Here is a 21,564-nt window from a genome sequence, read left to right on the forward strand (position 1 = left end):
CTTTAAACAAAAGAGTGTCTATATGGCAGGCTTTTCTTGGCATAGCATAGGGCCTAACAAAAGTTATAAATGATTGTTTCCTGTTATTTCCTCTCTTCCCCCATCCTTCCTTCCTCCTTTTCTCCCTCTCCTTTTTGTTTTTCTTTCCTTCCTTCTCTTCCCAATTCTTCTGTTTATGCTTCTTCTCTTCCTTATACCCTCCTCCTTCACTCAATCTTATTGATACAACCTTCTTAATACTTCTGTACTTTTTCCCATTCCTTCCTTGCTTATATCATCTTTATTTCTGCATCCAAATCTTAAAATTTCCTTCATAATGGCTTATGTTAGAGACAAAAGATACAGAATTAATACTAAAGCATGTCGGATTAAAACATTTCATTTAGTCAAAATTATACTTTTTTCCCTGAAGTGGTTTCATTTATTCAAAGAACATTTATAAGTATATGATAAATGCAATATATATGTATTTATATTTTTGTATATATATTCAGCTAAATGGCATAGTAGGTAAAGTTCTGGACTTTGAGGCAAGAAAATCTAACACTTACTAACTGGTCAAATCTTTTATCTTCTCTTAATCTCATTTTCTTTACCTCTAAAATAAAGTTAGCATTATTTTCTATCTTGTAGAATTATTTTGAGGATTAAATGAGATAATATCTGTATACTGCTTTGCAAAGCTTACGTATTCAATCCCATCAAGGACTGAAGTAAGCCTCTGCTATGTGCAAAAGGTTGTTAAATACTGACCATACAAAGTTAAAAATTAACTGGTACCTCCTAAAGGGAGCTTTTGTTCACATGGTACATACATTATGTGCCTAAGTAATTACAAAATGTCTGAGTGATTTTAAGAATAAAAGAGTATAAACAACTGGTAGACATCAGCATAGTTCTTATGTAAAATGTGAACTAAACTAAGACTAAAAAAACTTAAAATGAGTATCTAATATCAATATTACAAGACTTAATGAAATAAATATCCATGAGAGAAATATGTTTCTTAAGAGATTTGGACAAAAACATCAATAACATTTGGTCAGTGTATAGAATGGAACCATTAAAAAACGAATGGCAGAGATTATTTTTGAAAATTTTTCTATTTTCTTTTTTTCTGTAGTGAAAACTATTATTGCAATCATTATTAAAAATTTTGAGTTCCAAATTTTCTCTCTACCTCTCCCTTCCTTGAGAAGGCAGTTAGTTTGATATAGATCATACACAGGCAGTCATACAAAATAAATTTCTATGCTAAAAATGAAAAAAAAAACCCAAGAAAAATAAATTTAAAAGAAAGTTGCTTTGATCTGTAGCCAGATCCCATCAGTTTTTCTGTGGAGATGTATAGGAAATCATGGAAAAATTCAAAAAGGATTTTGAAAATCAGTTAAGAGAAGTAGAAGAATAATTGAGAAAAGAAATGAGAGTAATACAAGAAAATCTTTAAAAATAAATTAACAGGGGTGGCTAGGTGGCGCAGTGGAGAGAGCACCAGCCCTGGAGTCAGGAGTGCCTGAGTTCAAATCTTACCTCAGACACTTAATTACTTAGCTGTGCAGCCTACAGCAAGTCACTTAGCTCCATTTGCCTTGCAAAAAACCTAAAAAAACAAAAACAAAAATAAATTAACACCTTGGTAAAGGAGACACAAAAAATAAAGAAAATAATACCTTAATAATAAGTGTATGTTAAATGGTAAAAGAAGTACCAAAAACCATTGATGAGAATGCCTTAAAAATGGAACTATTCAAATGGACAAAGAGATACAAAAATTCACTGAGGAAAAAAAAACTCTTTTTAAAAAGTAGAAATGAGGGGCGGCTAGGTGGCATAGTGGATAAAGCACCAGCCCTGGAGTCAGGAGTACCTGGATTAAAATCCGGTCTCAGACACTTAATAATTACCTAGCTGTGTAGCCTTGGGCAAGCCACTTAACCCCATTTGCCTTGTAAAAACCTACAAATAAAATAAAATAAAAAAATAAAAAGTAGAAATGGCCAAATGGAAAAGGAGGTATAAAAGTTCACTGAATAAAATAAATCCTTAAAAATTAGAATTGAGCAAGTGAAAGCTAATGAGTCTCTGAGAATTCAAAAAACAATAAAACAAAACCAAAAGTTTGAAAAAATGGAAGACAATGGAAAATATCCCATTTGAAAAGTTACCTGGCAAATGGATCCAGGAGAGATAATTTTAAAATTATTGGATTCCCTGAAAGCTATGATCAAAAATAAGACCCTAGACATTTCTGAGAATTCATAAAACAATAAAATAAAAACCAAAATTTGAAAACATAGAAGATAATGGAAAATATCCCATTAGAAAAATAACTGTCCTGGCAAATGGATCCAGAAGAGACAGTTTTTAAATGATTGGATTCCCTTAAAGCTACAATCAAAAATAAGACCCTAGATATCATATTTCAAGAAACTATCAAGGAAAACTTACCTGATATTCTAGAACTAAAGTATAAAATAGAAATTAAAAGAATATACATACCACCTCCTAAAAGAGATTCCTGGGAATGCTTCCTGCATAAAGCATAATTCCAGGCCCTTGAGAAGATGCCAGGTTTTTGGAGTACATACTTATTACCCTCAAGGAACTTGTATCAATATCTTTCAAAAAATAAGCATTTATTTAGTGCCTGTCACGTGATCTAGATCAGTGGCACCAAACTTAGGTAGAAATGGGAGCCACTAAACTATACATATTGACTTGATGGCTACATATTGACTTAGAGAACCATATATTAGAATCTGAGATCTGCTGTATTTTTATTTATTTTGTTGAATATTGCCTAAATACATTTTAATCTCATTCAGGTCTACTTCAGCAATGTACCAACTCAGATAACTTTAGTATACAATACATACAATACATTCAAGAGGCTCAAAAATGAAATGCTTTGTGAGGTCTAAACATGAAGATATTCTTATTTGAGAACATCTGGAAGGCTTTTAAGAGGAGCTAGCATGCATGTTATACCTTAAATAACTCTGTCTTGGATTTTTATAGACAAAAACGTGACTCAGGGTATATAATGTATAGGACAAAACAGTAGGAATTTTCCCTTGATCATCCTTTTGTCATATAATTAAATAGTAAAATGAGAAAAAGTCATTGAACAGAAGGAAAAGCATCCACAATGGTACAAAACCCAATGCATTGCATAATGGCTAAGTCATTTTAGTTAAACAGTCAAGAACTTTTTATGAAGAGCTTATTATGAGCCAGGTAATATACTAAGTACTGGGGAGACAAAGAAATGCAAAAGCAGTCTCTGCTTTCAAGAAACATATATATAACTAGACAAATACAAGATATATAAAATGTAGATGGAAGTCAGTCATGTAGGGGAAGAAATTAGGAAATGAGTGAACCAGAAAAGCTGGGCAACTAGATGGCACAGAGGATAAGATGCTGAGCATGGAGTCAGAAAGACTCTTCTTCCTAAATTCAAAACCTGCTTTACATACTCTCTAGTTATGTGATTCTGGGCAAGTCACATAACTCAATTTGCCCCAGTTGTACATTTGTAAAATGAGCTGGAGAAAATAGTAAACCAATACATTTGTCAAGAAAATTCCAAATGGGGTTACAAAGAGTCATATACAACTGAAATGACTAAACAACTATGGGACCAATAATGGCAATCTTTTATAGGAGGTGGTATTTGATCTATATCTTCAAGGTAGTCAGGGAAATTAGAAGACAGAGGTGATGAGGGAGAGAATTCCAGGCATGGGGAAAAGTAAGAGCATTAAGTCAGAAGATGTAGGACCATGTATGAGGACCCGTGTAGCTGGATCAAAGAGTCTCAGAAGGCAAAAAAAGACCCAAACAAACATAAGAGCTTTAAATTTTATCCTGGGCATCATAATGAAATAAAGGTAGTTTAACAGGAAGGCTGACTTACCCTTTAGGAAAAATATTTTGGAAGCTGAATGGAGTAGAGACATGAAATCTAGAGACCATTTAGGGTTATTTTTAAAGGTCCAGAAAAGAACTGATGTTGAGTGAAACAAAGAAATGTTTTAGGTGACAGAAGAAGACATGTATAAGGGATATTATGAATTTAGAAACAAAAACTTAGTAATAGATATAATGGTGGTAAATAAAGTCAAGGATAGCAACAAAATTGTACATGTAGGTGACTTAGAGAATTCTGATGCCCTTGATTTTAATAACAAAGGTGAGGGTTTATGGGAAAAGGTAAGTTGTGTCTTGAACAAGTTGAGCTTTAGATACCTATAAACTGTCCAATCCAAAAGGCAATTGATGTGGAACTGGTATAGCTCAGAGGAAAAAAAAAAGCTTGGAATATAAATCTGATAATTATCTGCAGACATTATAATTGAACCATAAGAGTTGCTGAGATCATCAACTGGTAAAATATGGAGGAAAAAGGAAAGAGGATAGTGGGTTTTAGAGACATCCATGGTTAGCAAGAGTAAGTTAGATGGAGAACCTGTGGAAGAGACTGAAAATAAAGCATCAAACATGGAAGAAATCAAGAGAAAGTAGTCAAAAGAAAAAGAAAGGGGGGGGGGAGGAAGAAAGAAAGGAAGAAAAAAGGAAGGAAGGAAGGAAGGAAGGAGAGAAAGAATGCAAGAGAACAAGAAAGAGAGCAAGACAGCAATAGAGGAAGGAGGAAAAATATCCAAAATTTGAGTATATTAAATAGTGTTGAATACTTCAGAAAGGTAAAAAAGGATGAGAAGTGATTAAAAGGTCATTGTATTTGGCAATGAAGAGATCAATGAAATAGAAATAACATAAATGTAGGTGTTAAAGATTGTGTTAAATTCATTTCAGAGGATCTCTCTCTCACACACACACATGCAGAAGACACATATTTTTATTATATATATTAATAACCTTCTGGTTGATCGCTTTTGAGTCTTTCTAGTCCTTCCTCCACTCAGCTGGCAAATTAATCTTTCTGAAGCATACATCTAAGCATATCACAGCATGATACACTATAATAGCTCCCCATTATATTCTAGGTTAAATATAAATTCCTCTATTTGCTTTTAAAGTTCTTCATAACCTACCTGCTTCCTAAATTTCTCTTTATTCATTCAGCCACCAACAAAATTCAGTATTTCTTCACTTATCCCATTTTACTTAGATTCAACAAACATTCATGAATCATTGACCATATTTAATGGTATTATATTCTCACCTGAACTGTGACAATAACCTCCTAGTTTATCTCCTTATATCCAGATTCTTCCCTCTCTAATCCTCATAGCTACCTCTGGCATTTAAATCCTCTGGCATTTAAAACCCTTCATACCTGACCTATCTGTGTCTTTCCATTCTTCCTATACTTTTTTTTCTCAATGCCTCCAGTCCAACAACACTGGAATTCTTGCTGTTCCTCAAACACATTTTCCCTTCTGTTAATTCAATTCCTTTTCACTATCTATACCCCATGTTCATAATTTTCTTCCTTCTCATCTTTTCCTGTTGATTACTATTTCTTTCTTTGAGGGTCAACTGAAACCCTATTTCCTGCAAAAGATACCAATAAGAAATTACCTCCCAATGTATCTTATGCATGCATCATTTGTCTGAATGTCAACTCCCATACTAGAAATTGAGATCTTTGTACGCAGGGACTATGATTTTACCATCTTTTTATCCCTTGCAGTGTTAGGGGAGCCTAAACATGATAAGTAATTACTTAATAAAAGTTTATTGACTGACTCAGTATCTCTTTTTGCCTCTAGAATAAAATGCTAATTCCTTGGCTCAGCAAATGAAAATCTCCAAGATATAAGCTCCAAACTATTTTCAGGTTTTATATTATTTTCTTTCATTTACTCTTCATTTTACTCAAACAACTGCAGAACCATTCTTCAAATTTATTATTCCAGTTTCTCTCTCCTTGCCTTTGCAAAAGAATATTCTTAAGCCTGGCTACTGTCTCTCAGAAGCTGTAGCTTTCTTCAAAATGTCTCTCCTTCTTTAAGCCTTTTATTATATCCTCCCATCTCCTTGGATCTCCATCGTTAGTTAGTGATCTCTCCTTCAAATTACTTTATACTTATTTTTCAAATGATTTTGAAAATTCATTAAGATTACCTTTGGGGGGGGTCTGATTTTGGATCTCCAGAACTTCATGAAATATCTTGCATAAAGAAAGAGGCTATTAAATGTTCAGTGAATTAGAGTATCTTACCAGTATATTGAAAGGCTTGCTTTGATTTCTTTAATCATTTGATGTTCCATCGAAGCACTGAGACCCTTCATTGCTGTATCCTATTGTAATTCTTTGATTCTTTCAAATACCAAGTAGACAAAGATGTCCTTGAAGCATATTTTGTATCACTTCTCATTTATAAATCACCATTAGCCATATGCTATTCTACTAGCATATATGCACACAGTATTATGGCTACCAATAACACCTATTATCAACATATCAATGCGTATATATTAAGTTCCTATAATAAAAATATCAAAAGTTCACATTTATATAGTGTCTTTACATTTGCTTTGTACTTTGTCAAGTTAAATCAACCAACATATATCAACCCTGTCAAATAATTGTTCCTGTTTTATCTGTTTTACAGATGAGAAAACTGAGATTGAGAGAAGTTTGCTGATTTGCCTAGAGTCATATAGCCAGTAAAGTTCTGACCCAAAATTCAAACTTAAGTCTTGTTGACTCCAGGTCCATGACTTTATCCATTGTGCCACCCTGCCAGGATAAGTGATACTAAATGTCAGGATATAGATAGAAAATTGAAACAGTTTCTGCCCTTGAGGCACTTATATTTTTTCAAGATTGTCTCTCTTGCTGTTTTAATATTCTGCTTTTGTTGTTATATGTTATTATGCCTACAAGTTGAAACTTTTAAACATGATACAAACTAATAAAATTTCATTTTTGATGTTTATTACATTGGGGAAAATTTTGTCCTATAGGTTATATATAGATTTTAATCCAATGGATGAACATTTTCCCTTGAATATCGATATATTTCTGTCTTCTGTGTATCAGTTATATAGGAGAGAAGATGGAGTTTTTGACTGGAGTTAGGAACACCTGAGTGTTCTTTCTTCAGATAGATTATCTCTGAGACTTTTGAAAATAATTTAACCTCCCTCAATCTCATATTTCATAATTTATGAAATCAATAATTTTGAGAATCAAGTGATATAGAATGGAAATCACTTTACAAATCTTAAAGTGCTATATAATTTTTGCTATCATCACACACACACACACACACACACACACACACACACAAACACACACACAAAACCATACACTTTAGAACTCTCTTGGCTTTCCTCCTACCTATCTCCTTTGTTGGATCCACTAATAGATCATTCCCTCTTGCTACATGTTAGCCCCTGGGATCTCTCCTGAGCCCTCTTCTCATTTTCCTTTATAGTTATTCATTTGGAAATTTCACCAGTTGCCCTAGATTTAATTACTGTCTCTATGTTGGTGATTCTCAAATTTTTTATCCTGCCCCAAACTCTATGCTGGAGTTAAATCTTGCTTCTCCAATTGTCTTTCAGATATCTTTGAACTGGATGTCAGAACAATTATAAACTCAATACATTGGAAACCGAATTCATCATCTTTCCCCTTAAATCTGCCCCCCAACCTTCCTTATTATTATGGAGGGCAACATCATAATTCTTGTCCCTCAAACTTACAAACAAGGTGTCATTCTGGAATCCTCACTACATTTCACTCAATCCTCATCTTCAATCTATTGCCAAGGCTAGCCTTCTCTTTTCTATCACTGACATCACTCTACTGAAGACACACCACTTCATACTTATAATACCATGCTGGTGGTTCTGCCTGCTTCAAGATTGTACTACCATCAGTCTATCCTCTTTTCAGTCACTAAAGTGATTTTCCTAAAGCACAGTTTTGATCATGTCATCCACCTACTCAATAAATTCCAGTGACTCCCTATTGCTTCTAGATCAAATATAAAAATATCTTATTTGGAATAAAGCCCTCCATAATTCAGCCTCTTCCTACCTTTCCAGTCAGTTTCCATGTTACTCCCCATTAGGAACCCTTCAATCCAGTATTACTGATATCCTGGATGTTCCATGTACAAGATGCTCCATCTCTTCACTCCTGGAATTTTTTCTGTCTGTCTCCATGTCTTAAAAAAGCTCTTCCTTCTCCATTTGGACTGCTGACCTCCCTGGCTTCCTTTAAATCCCAAGCAATAGCTTATCTTCTATAGGATGCCTATAGAAGTTGGAGAACTTCTAATTCCACTGCCTTTCCTTTTTTAGTTATTTCCATTCATCCTGTTTCTAACTTCCTCTATATTTGTTTGCATATATTTTTCCCCTCATTAAATTGTAAACTCTCTAAAAGTAGAGGTTAGTTTGTCTCTTTTTATATCCCCAGTTCCTAGAACAGTGTCTTGCACAAAGTAGGTGTTTAATAAGTGTTTGATTGATTCATAAAAGCTTATGCTTCATTTTTTTCCTTTCTCTTTTCCCTCAGAGACAATTGGATGAATTTTAGTTCCTGTTCACAGTTTTTTTTTTTAGGTTTTTGCAAGGCAATGGGGTTAAGTTGCTTGCCCAAGGCCACACAGCTAGGTAATTATTAAGTATCTGAGGTTGGATTTGAACTCAGGTACTCCTGACTCCAGGGCTGGTGCTCTATCCACTGCGCCTTCTAGCCGCGCCCTGTTCACAAATTATACTCTGTATTGAATTCATCCTGAGGCAATGTAAAATTTTATAGATTACCAAAAGAAATACTTTACAGCAAACTAAATTCTTATCCACAGATAAAAATTCCTTAGTTGGTACCAACAATAATGGGACCATTTTGAAACTCTTGAGAGCTGTTTCCATCATTTGAGGAGCTTATCTTATCTTTGTAAATGATGGCATGAGAGGAGGATATATCATAACAAGGGAACAACAGATAGGATTTTTATGAGTTTTTCCCTTGAACAATATTATGATAAATTCACACAATAGCATTTGATTTTTGAGACAATCCTTTCCCCCCACCAGGCAGATCAAGCAAAGAAAATGAGTTTGCCCTTCATTCTTTGAAGTCTATTGATGCATGACAACCAGTCTCCTGATTAGAATCAAGACCTACACTTTAAATGAGCAAAAAAGCTGACTTTTTTGGCTGCCTCCTCAGGCAATTTCAATGAGAATCTTTTCTATTGTTTCCTTTTTACATGCACATTATTTCAATAATAGCTGATATTTACATGGTATTTTCTGATTATAAAATTCTTGCCTATTTTTCTAAGTTGCACTAAGATGTATAAGTATCAAGTCACTTTAGTAAGGTAATTCAGTCAGTACATGTATGAAGCAAAAAAGTCAACCCTGGCCTTTTGTATATGAATAATCACCCTTCTTTTAAAGATGCTAATGAATTAGAAGGCTATATTAAATAATGATTGATATATCCCTGGTTTTCCTTAACCAGTCAACCACCTAAAACATGAACTATTAGCAGTTTGCTGAAAGATATATATCTTATAATAGTTTGACATTACTGAACATGTAAAGAAATTATATTCTGTTTATTATGTTAAATACACAATTTGTCATAAGCTATAATAATATTATTGACTAGAAAACTATGATGATATAAATAGTAGCAATAACAATAATAATTTAGTCTATTCATATATGCATAGAAGTTTGTATGTACATATTATATAAATAGGTGTGTATATGTGTTTATGTACATATATATGTACATATATGCACATATGTATACATATATATACACCTACATACCAAATCCCAAAAGTCTTAGTGTAGCTTAAAACTATAGTTAAAAATTCAATAAGACTTCTGGAATATTCTATATAGAAGCACATATATTTATCTACACATATATATGTATATTTATATAATATATATACAAACATATATATTATATATATATATATATTTTAATGTAATTTCCCCCCCAAAGACTAAAAGCGATCCTTTTAGATAAACATCATCTTTTTAGCTTAGCTGGACTGAACAATGATTGATAATCATTTTCCCACTCCATACAAAATAGAGTTAGCACTTTATTTTACACAACGGTGACTCTGCTTTGTAGATAGACATTATCAGTGTGTACCTTTGGGTCCCATTGCATACCATGACTCCAGATTGTTTCATAATAGACTACCATCTACTCTTCCTGTCTGATTATTGTTCAGTGGTCTGCAGACCAGAGCACTGAAAATTGATTTGACTGAATCACTAAAAATTCAGATTTTCCTTCAATTACATATGACTGTACATATAACTTGGGTATATTAGATCATCCTATCAAATTGTTTAGTCATCCTTTATTTAAATGATCTTTTGTTGATTTTCAGCTTTATAATAAATTTTAATATAAAATCAATTAATCAATCAGCCTGTCATCTAGCCCTCAAGTACCAATAAAGAGAATTTTAATGAACATTACTTCTGACTAATTGGCTCTGTCAATTATTTTATTATGGACAGCAGCAGCAGTGACTGGGATGGTGTTAATAATAATAGATGTTTCAGTGATTTTAGATTGAAAAATTGTTTCACATGTATTATCTAGTTTGAACCTCACAACAAACCCTGAAAGGTAGCTGTTATCCTCATCTTCCTGATTATGAAACTGTAAATGTGGGAACCTAAATAACTTGTTTAGGGCCATGTCAGATATTCAATTCAAACACAAATATTCCTGACTAGAAGTTGAACGATCTATTACACCACTTTGTTTCCTTTAAATAAATCACCCTTTATAACTTGAATAAACCTTAGAAATCATCTGACTCATTTTACAGATGAAGAAACAGACCTAGAGCTGAAATGACTTTCCCAAAGTCACTAAGTTAGAATTCAAAAACATTCCCACATCTCCTGACTCTAAATATATTACTCTTTCTATTACACCACATTGAAGCTGTCTTGGTTTTCTTTCTGCTTCTTCTCTTTTTGGTAGATTGATACATCATTTGTTGGAGGGCATACTAAATATTTAATATATATAAAAATATTTATAATATAAATAATATTTAATAATATAGGTTATTTTCTGAATTAACCATCCAATCTTGTCTGAATTTTTCTTTCATACAATTCAGTTCAATTGAACAAATATTTTTAAAACTCCTATTATGTACATGGATCATTTTCTAATTACCCTTCATACATTCTATATCTAGGCCAAAATGGATCACTCCCCTTTTATCAAATATATTTTATGATTTCCTCTTTCCCTGTTGTTGTTGCTGTTTTCTATGCTTTGGATATATTCTACCCCATTTCTATCGGTTGATTCCGTTTTGCATTTTAAAAAATGTACCACCTCTTCAATGAAATCTTCCTCTCCCCACCCCCAAATCAGGAAAGGTATTATAGAGTATATAGGCAGATAGACGGTGTGGTGAATAGAGTGCTAAACTTTGGGTGAGAAAGACAGAGTTCAAGACAAACATTTACTATCTGTGTGAGTTTTTCAATTCAATTTTCCTGTTTCAGAATCAGTTTCCTTTGTTAACAGTATAAAAATAATGTGACTTATCTAACAGAGTTATTGTAAAGATCAAATGAGATAATATATGGAAAGCACTTGGAAAATCTATTAAATAAATGGTAGCCCTTATATTTAAGGGCTTATTCCCACATCTGGGCTCAAAAGACTGTATTTCTTGTAGTCTTTTCACATGTTCAGATTTGTGTCATACTTAATTGTGGACATAACATTCCTCTGTCTACTCTTTTGTAAGTTCTTTGAAAGCAGTGAATATGTCTTATTCATCTTTGTATTTCTGCTAATGCCTATCACAGTGTGCTTCACAAAGTGAAAGCTTAACAAAGGTTTTTGAATAAATGACTGATGATAGAGAGAAGCTTAGAATTCTTTAGGCATGTTAACAGTCTACGATGAGATGCCAGTTCTGCAAATTGACACCTGAAAATTTGTGTGTCATCTCTCTTGTACAGTTCAAGGGATCAAGTTATAGGTGAGAATTAAAAAAATATTATTTACCCATAGATAGCCTCGTATTTACAACTTGTTAAAATGAGTATTTGTGGCTGCTGTGAAAAAAAAAACATATAAAAAGTAACTTTTAATTTGGAGGCTTCTGTAGCAAAGACACTTAAATTTTAACCAAGCTGATAATGAAATTTACTGTTATATAGCAGCAATTTTGAATGAGCAATATTGAATCAACTTATTTTAAAATATATATATGTATATATACATAAATATCTATATATAGTAATTGCTTTGAAGACTTAAAGTGAAAAATATAAGACCGCCTTGGCCTTTATTTCTGAAATTAAGTACATTAACATCTGCTAGAAGGTAAATAAATTTTTACATTGACCTTGAAATCCAGTTTGTTTATCTGTTTAAACATATCCTAAAGGTTCAGTGTTCTGATTATAAGACAAAGAAAGCAACATCAATAGGAAGACCCGTAGGTATATTGACTTTGATTTTCTTGAACTAAATATTTGACCTCAAAAATCTTCAGGGTCTTCTTCTGTATGTCCATAATAATAGTCACAGATAGTTACAGAATTGATCTTGGATCTCAGTTCTGTCATTATGGATTCAGCATGTGGATACCAATATGGGTTGTCAACCCTTGTAGATGATAAGGAAATAGATGAACTCTTAAATAAAGTAGGGAAAAGCAACTGGGATTATTTTGTTTGTCCTTCATTCTCTAAGGAGATCATGGAATCTGGGAGGTGATGCCATAACAAGCACATGAATTGGATTTGAGTGAGGGTGTGCTGTGCTAAGTCATCAGTCTCACTTTTTCCTCCAGAATCACCTGGGTCCAGTGGTCAGATATGAATCAGGACAATTAGAGTTGACCCCAGATATTATATAATCAGGATTATGTGACTTGTCCAAGGTCACACAGCTAGTAAGTGTCAAGTATCTGAGGCTGGATTCAAACTCCTGTCCTGACTCCAAAGCCAGTGCTCTATCCATTGTCCCACCTAGGTACTCTTTAGGGAAAAACCATCAGAACTTATAAGTAGTATCTAAATAGCATTCCTTAACAATACAAAATAGAAATAATGAATAGTTTTAAGGGTTCTGGTAAATAAAGTACCTGAAGAACTATAGGCAGAGTTTCATGATAATATACAGGAGATAGCAGTAATAGTAATATTATTATCATCATCAACAACAATGACATTAGGGGAAAAAAAAGTAAGAAAGCAAAATAGCTGTCTGATGAAACTCTACAAATAGCAGAGGAAAGAAAGAGTATGAAAGGTAAAGGAGAAAGGAAAAGCTAAAAAAAATTGAAATGCAAAATTCCAGAGAATAGCAAGGAGAAATATGAAGGTTTTCTTAAATGAATCCTGCAAAGAAATAAAAAAAAACAGAATGGGAAAAACAAGAAATCTCTTTAAGAAATTAGAGATATCAAGGAAAAGTTTCATGCAAAAATGGGCATAATAAAAAGGCAAAAAAATGGTAGAAATTTAACAGGAACAGAAGAAATTAGGAAGAGACACAAAAGAACTAAGCATGAAAGATCATAATATCTTAGATATCCAACATAACATATTTACCAATTTAGAATCACCCATTCTTTAGAGTGAAATCAAGTGGGCCTTAGGAAGTATAGTTAACAATAAGACTAGTGAAAGTGATAGAATTCCATCTCTAAGCTAATTAAAATCCTAAAAGAAGATGCTGTTAAAGTGCTACACTTGATGCCAATAATAGGATGCCAACAATAGCCACTAGATGAGAAAAGATTTGTTTCACTCCTAAAAAAGGGCAATGCCAAGGGATGGACACATTACTGAATAATTAAACTCATTTCATACACACCAACATAAATTTCTACACAATAGACTTTAGCAACAAATTAATGGAGAATTATTAGAAGAGCTGGCTGTAACTGGAGATCAGATTGCCAAAATTCACTGACTTTTGGAGAAAGCAAGGAAGATTCAATAATAAAAATCTACTACTTCATTAACTACATTAAAGCCATTGATTCTGTGAATCAGAACAAATATAGCAAAGATCTTGTCTCCTTTAGAGCCTGTATGTTGGTCAAGAAGCAATAGTTCTGAAGATTGGAACAGTTGACTGGTGTAAGATTGAAAAAGACTATATATTGTTACTTTAGTTAATTAACTTATATGCAAAGTGCATCATGTGAAAATGAAGCTGGATTAATCAAAAGATGGAATTAAAGTTGCCAGGAGAAATATCAACTATCTTGTTAAGCAGATGATACAATTTGATGGCAGAAAGTGAAAAAGAATTTAGAAACCTCCTGATAGGATGAAAGTTAGAAAAGTATGAAAGTTGACCTGATACATAACACTCCTCCCCCCAAAAAAGCCTAAGATCTCTGTAACTGTTCCCATCATTTCATGGCAAATAGAGGGAGAGGAAATAGAAGCAATGAGACTATATTCTTGGGCTTAAAGATCACTGCAGATAGTGACTGCAGTCATGAAATAAAAAGATACACACTCCTTGAAAGGAAATCTGCAGAAAATCTGGACAGCATACTAAAGAGTAGAGATGTCACTTTGCCAACAAAGGGCCTTATAATCAAAGCTAGTAGCAATGTATAACTCTGCAACTTGGACTATAAGGAAAACAGAGCCCTGCAAAATTGATAACTTTGAACTTTGGTGCTGAAGAAGACTTTTGAGGGTTTCCTAGAAAGCAAAGAGATCAAATCAGACAATACTTTAAAAAACTGTTCAGTTTATTTACTGTGGAAGGTCAAATATAGAAGCTAAAACTTAAATAATTTGTCCACACAATGAGTAGAAACTCTTTGGAAAAGACTCAGATTTGGAGAAATGATTGAAGGCAAAAGGAGAAGGGGATGGAAGAGGATGAGATTAAAAGTTAAGCGTTATAGAAATAATGAACATGAACTTGGACAGTTTTTGAAAGATATTAGAGGATATAACAGCTTGGTGTGCTCTGGTTCATGAAGTCATAAAGAGTTAGACATAATTGAATGACCAAAGAAAATTATCAATAGGACATGACAGTTAAAAAGTAGGTCCTTTTATGAGTCATATGACTCTAAAGCATCAAAAAGAATTATGCTTTTATCAACTTGAATTACAGAATGACTTAAATTTTAGTAATCAGAATTTAGAGACTTAAAGTTTGGAAATGGAAGAGGTTGGAAATACTGTAGGATAGTGGGAAACAACCAAAAATAGACATACATTCTTTCACTTACCTTCCCAAATATGTCCAGATTAATAAATTAGATGTTGCTTGGGAGTTCTAATCTGACCTATGAGGAATCTTCCCCAGGTCTAAAAGAGGATCATAGAATTATAATGTTAAAATTGTAAAGAACTCCTAAGAAATTTAAAATATTTATTTTATATATGAAGAGACAGCACAAGAAATGAAATAACTTGCCCAAGTTCATACAGGTATAATCAGAGGTTGTATTTGGATCCAAATCATCTAACTCCATAGTCACTTCTGTTTCCACAAGGCAAAGACTGCATATACTTAAGATTGTAGGTTTTTTAAATGGAAAGGACCATAGAGTACACACTCCTTCACTTTGCAGATGAGGTCCAAAGAAATGGTTGTTGTCTAAATTGGTACTAATAGAAAAGCCAGGCTTCTGGTTCCAAATTCAGATCTTTAATTCCCTTTCTACTTCTATCCCTAGAGGCAAAAATTTGGAAGGAGATTTCATTAACAGGTTTTTTGCTCAAAGTTGCTGGAAAAAAAATCTGAAACCTGACTTGTTCTTCCTCCTGGAAGTCTAAGACATGGGCAGTAAGGGGCAAAGTGGAGTTTTAAACTCTGGTCCTGTGGTTACAGAGTCAGTGGTCTTTCCCCTGTGCATTTATTAATTAATTTATTCAATTCATATTTATCAAATGCCTATCATATATCTAAAACTATTTTAGATATTTAGGCAGTGGGAAGATGAGAAAGATATTTCTGTCTCCAACATTCCTTCCTTCCTTCCTTCCTTCCTTCCTTCCTTCCTTCCTTCCTTCCTTCCTTCATCAAACATTTATCTAGTCCCTTCTGGCAATATCCTGGATGCTAGGTGAATCTCTGCATTCAAAATGATTACAATCTTATTGAAAAGAAGAGGGACAGACATGCAGATGAATGAAGGGGGAAACGTGTAAAGGCAAAAAGAGAGACAAAATTCTGTGAGAATCATGAAAAGAAAAAGGTTATCATATTTCATTTCATGGTATTAGGAAAATTTTCACAGTGGAAGTGGACTTAAATTATTCTCTAAGCAAGAGGGAGTCTTTGGCAGAAAAGGATTAAGAGGATCCCATTCCAGAAAGGAAACTATCATGAATAGCTAAACTATAACAATAAATAGCATAGCATGAAAATACTTTTGATAAATAAGTTATAAGAGTTCAAAGGAAGAAGAGATCATTTCTATCTGGAGATTTCAGAAAAAAATTCACAAAAGAGTTGAGCTATGAGTTAGGGTTTGAAGAAATGGTAGTATTTCCCATGGAGAATTGTATGAACTAACAGAGAGGAAAGCACAGATATCAAGAGAGGATGGTTCCTCTTTCCTGGTGGTTTCTAAGAATATCAAGTATCAGTCACTGTATTGTGGATAAAAGGATGAACTTGATGATTCCTGGAGTTTTCTATTAATGTTATATAGTTCTATAATTATGTGGAAGTCATTTTCTCTTTTCACTCAAGAACATGCACCAACAAGGAAAAGTTTTAAGTAAAGCAAGGGCTTAGAAAAAAGTAGAATGGGACAAATGAGACAAATCTCACTACCACATCTTAAAATTAAAGACAAACTTCCAGATACTATGTATTCACTGAAATGTTCTTCACTCTCATCTCTCTTTGCTCAATAGTTAAATATAAATTTATTGACTAATACTTCTACAATAGCACTTTGACCTTTAAACTGTTCAATATTCCAATATGAACAATTGGTTGCAGTAGATTTTATAGAATTGATATGAATCCTTTTTGAACAGGAAATGCTATTTTTATAAATTGTATCTTCCCCCCTTTTCCTTATTGCAAGTACTCTATTGATTTATGATAATATTATACATTTGTTTTGAAGAGTGAGAGTCTGCTTTTGCCTTCTCAAGGTTGTATATGAGATTCATGTGTTCTGTTGTGCTCTCTATCTATGATTAAAGTCTGTGTTGTCTTTTATTCATCTCTTTTCTAGCTCTAATTTAATTATTTTCATCTTTTCCCACAGTAAAAACATGAATTCATATTCATGTTCTCCTAGTATTATATTCAGTACTTGTTTGAGGAGGGTAAGAAATAGCAAAGCATAAATACACTGCTTTAATAAAGATGTTCAAAGAATTAGGATGACCATTTGTTAACAATGTTAAATGCGGTTCCTTGATCAGCTGCAGGCTGAACAATACTGGCTCTATGATCCCTTCTATTCCTGAGTTCCTATCAATCTGACAAGTTTTGTTTTGACTTGATTATAACAATTGAGATAAAAAAATGTGCATTTTATTCACACTTAGTACAGGGTGTGGAAAGGAGTTTGAAAAACAAGATAACAATAAACTTTGAGACAATCTGGAATGATAGAGACTTTTTCATTCAAAAGTATTTATCATATTCTATCTGCTGATAAAAAAGAAAAATACATTTTTTTTGTTTTTTCAGGACAATGGGATTGTAACTTGCCAAGGACACAAAAGTAGGTAATTATTAAGGATGTCCAAAACTGGATTTGAACTCAGTTCTTCCTGACTCCAGAGCCAGTATTCTTCCCACTGTACCACCTAATTGTCCTGAAAAAAGATGCTTATTTTCTTTAATTTTTACTGCTCATGATTATTTCCCAGCAAAATTGCATGATATAAACAATTTTCCTCTTTTATTTCCAGTTTTCCCCCCATAACAGGCTCTGCAAAACAATTATTCTAATATGTCATTTTTTTGTTTGTTGCTAATATTCCATAGTATCTGGACAAATATTTTATGAAGAATAAGATTTTTGCTTTTCTCTCAACATTTAGCTAAAGTCCAGTAGGTATTTCTGTTGAAGATCCTAGCCATCAGAGATATTCAAGAGCAGATGAAATCTATGGGTGCAAAATTCATCTGCAGTTTCCTTTCAAAACCATCTTACTTCTCTTATAGATCTGAATTTCCTTTGAGTAATCTTAACCCATAGTTTATTTAAATTTGTTAGCTCCCCCAAAAGCTCAATAGATGTTTACCATATTTTACAGATTGTTTTATGAGGTCTACTTAAGTTTCCATCTCAAGTAATGGGAAAATGATTTCTATCACTATAATATAATGAAATTCAGACCCAAAGAGAGATCTGTGTTAACAAAGGAAAAATGTTAAATCCTTTAGTTGCATATCCAGGATACTTATTCAGATCCTCCCCTGAATAGGAATTATTGCTTCTTAGTACTTTACTGTCTCAGTTTACTTCTTTCTAAGGACATTCTCCAGAAGTATAATTTACCAGGACAGCCCAGAAAGAGATGCTAATTTCACATTTTGACAGGAAATGATTTGATATGAGAATTCATCCTCTTGTTTCAGAGCCCACATGTCCTCAATAGTAGCTTCTTGGTATTGGTTTCTTGTTTCATTAGCAAATTTGAAGAAAAACAGCTCATTATTAATCATCCTTCATCTTTTCCATTTCCATGGATTTTTAAAATAATACAATTAAAAGAACTAATGAAATCACCAAACACATATGACAGTTTTTTTCCTGTTTAAAATTACCCCCCCAGCATAAATACATTGTTTTAAAATCTATTTTAATCCTGTTCTTATAACATATCATGTCCAGAAATACCCATAGTTCTCACAGGTTATGTCATCAGGGCATTTGCCCTGATAATTTTTACTGAGTTGGAAAGACTGTGGTCTTTTGGGTGAAGACCAAGCTACTGAAATAGCAAAGAGCTCATCAATCACCAGGCTGTCTGCAAGACAATGAATTTTTGCATCAGAACAATTTTCAAAGATCATATACTGAGGCACAGAGAGACTGTCATCTCCATTAATAGAAGAAGTTTTGTCATTGGAGCAGGGGGAAAGAAGAGAACCTTGAAATAACATAGTAAGTTAGGCAAAAATTACATAGATTGGCATAATAGACATTTTCATATTAGTATCTTTTCATTAAACACAACTGACACCTTTTAATGTCATAGTACAATTGTATCATTTTGCAGTTGAGCAAGTTAAAGCCAAGTGAAGGTAAGTGATTTCGATAATCACACAGCAAATAGGTAAATGATCCAGTCAGGATACAAACCAGAACTTCAGATGTCAAATCCAATGTTTTAGTACAACTTATCATACTATGTTATGTGATACCTTGTTTTACTTCAATTTTTATTAATTTTTGTTTTACTGATATTTTCTAATATAATATTTTCTTCAAATAGGTCTTATAGGATAGGTATATTACTATTATTATTATTACTGTTATTAAAATAATAATATTACTTTTCATCTGTAGCCCAGAAATACAGTCACTTTCCTGGATTCAGTATTGAAGCTTCTCAAAAATGACTAAATCTCTACTCAAGCTTCAGATCCTAGAAACATCTGAAATTGCCTCATTAACTTTTGTTTTAGAAATCATGATTTTTTGCAAATATCAGTTTAATCTAAGTATTTAAGAAAAGAGTGTTTATTGAAAAATATGTAAGGAATTAAAAACTGGACTTAAATCTAAATTTGACTAATAGCTAATAGCTATAGCCTGACTTTGAACAATGTCTTTTCCTTCTAATGTTATCCCCAAATGAGTTTAGTCATAGTTTCTAAAAAACAGTAGTGATTGGTAAAATCAGCTTCCTAAATTGACTCTGATTTTCAGTCTCTTCCCACTCATCAATCTGTCCACCACATAGATGCTGAAATAATCTATCTAAAACATAAGCTTGATTATACTATTCCCATACTCAAGATATTTTAGTGACTCCCTAGTGAGAGGGGGGTGTATATATACATATATATGTATACATATAATATGAATATGTATACACACACATATATACATATATATGAATATGTATATACACATATATATGAATATGTATACACATATACATTGACATATTACATCTGTAATATAGACCTAAATATATATATATATATATATATATGCATATATAAAATACATAAATTCTTCATCTTGGCATTTAAAAGTCCTTTACAATTTATCTCCTGCCTATCTCACTAGGTCTTTTATATTGTATTCCAGCCTAAGTGGCTTTGATATCTTCCACCTCTGAACTGTGTTTTTGGTGTACTTTTTCCTCATGTCTCCTTTAGAATCTTTAGTTTCCAATAAAGGTTTTATCTTATTTTAAAAAATGCATCAATTATTGAAAGTTTGGTTAATGCTTGCTAATCCTCCTTTTAATTACAATGAATGTACTTAGATGTTTTCATTTTATATCCTCCTAGTATGGCACCTACTTCTCTTGATTTCCCTAGAACATGGCTCTTCATCAGTTGAAGAGGATCTTAAGATTCTCACCCATTAAAAAATATCAGAACAATCAGTGATCTTATTTCAAATTGGAATTCTAGATATGACCATAGCCTAAGAGAAAGAACTTGTGAAACATGTGGTGCTAAGATGCTGAAAAAATGGGAGATAAAAGTAGTGAAAACATTTTTAATTGATGTTCTTAACGTCTTTTTAAAAAAAATTCTTTCTGGATGCCATCTAATTATCTCTTAGACTGATAGTCTCCTAAAATAAGCACATCTGTGAATATTCAAATTACAGTACAATAATAATGAGAAAATATATCTCTAATACATTTGATTGAACCAAAAATAAGACTAAACAATCTTCTTTTAGTCCTCTTATAAGCTTAAGAATTTAGGTTGCTTTCTTATGATATTTCCATAATTCATTCATTATAATTCTGCTCGATATTTCTTTTTTTGGACTAGATATCATATTTGGCTTCTAGTCCTTGCCTTTTTGCCCTCATATACAGTTCCATAGTCCTACCTGTGACAAAGAATAACACAATCAGTCTGATGGCAGATCATGGACAAATATATCATTCATCAGCCTATCGCCAGTCCCTGGAGCTGTCTAATTGTTGTGCTACCTCTCTTCCTAGATGAAATATGCTGAGAACCTTGATTGGTTGCACTCTTCAAAGGACTATTTGTTCAAACAAAATAAATTTGGAATAAATTTATAGTGGTTCCCCAGGCCTTCAGGAGCATAAAGTTATCAGTTGGCATTTAAACCCTTATAACCTGACCCTATCCTAACTTTTGGATATTTTTATACTTGACTCCTCTCTGTGTACTCTACAATATAGTTAACTGGTCCATTTCTGCTCCTTGTACATGATACTCATCTCTCTTTAACATGGTGTTGTCAAAAACATTCTGATTTCAGAGATACAAGAAGAATCAATGAGTTGCCAAATGCTTATTTGGCTATTTCTTTACTCTCTGATCCCACAATTGGATTGAAGGATTCCCTTTGAATTGAATATAGATTTATATCCATATCTATAGTTTTAAACTATTTATAGTTAGAAAGAGACATA

General features: G+C 32.8%; 1 protein-coding gene across 1 annotated transcript in view; it reads left to right on the forward strand.

Annotated features, from left to right (window-relative positions):
* The window catches only part of CSMD1 (CUB and Sushi multiple domains 1), a 2,413,561-nt gene that overhangs the window by 1,724,458 nt on the left and 667,539 nt on the right, over window positions 1–21,564 (forward strand). The window lies entirely within an intron of this gene.

This window comes from Macrotis lagotis, chromosome 1 (assembly GCF_037893015.1).
Source record: "Macrotis lagotis isolate mMagLag1 chromosome 1, bilby.v1.9.chrom.fasta, whole genome shotgun sequence".
NCBI lineage: Eukaryota > Metazoa > Chordata > Mammalia > Peramelemorphia > Peramelidae > Macrotis > Macrotis lagotis.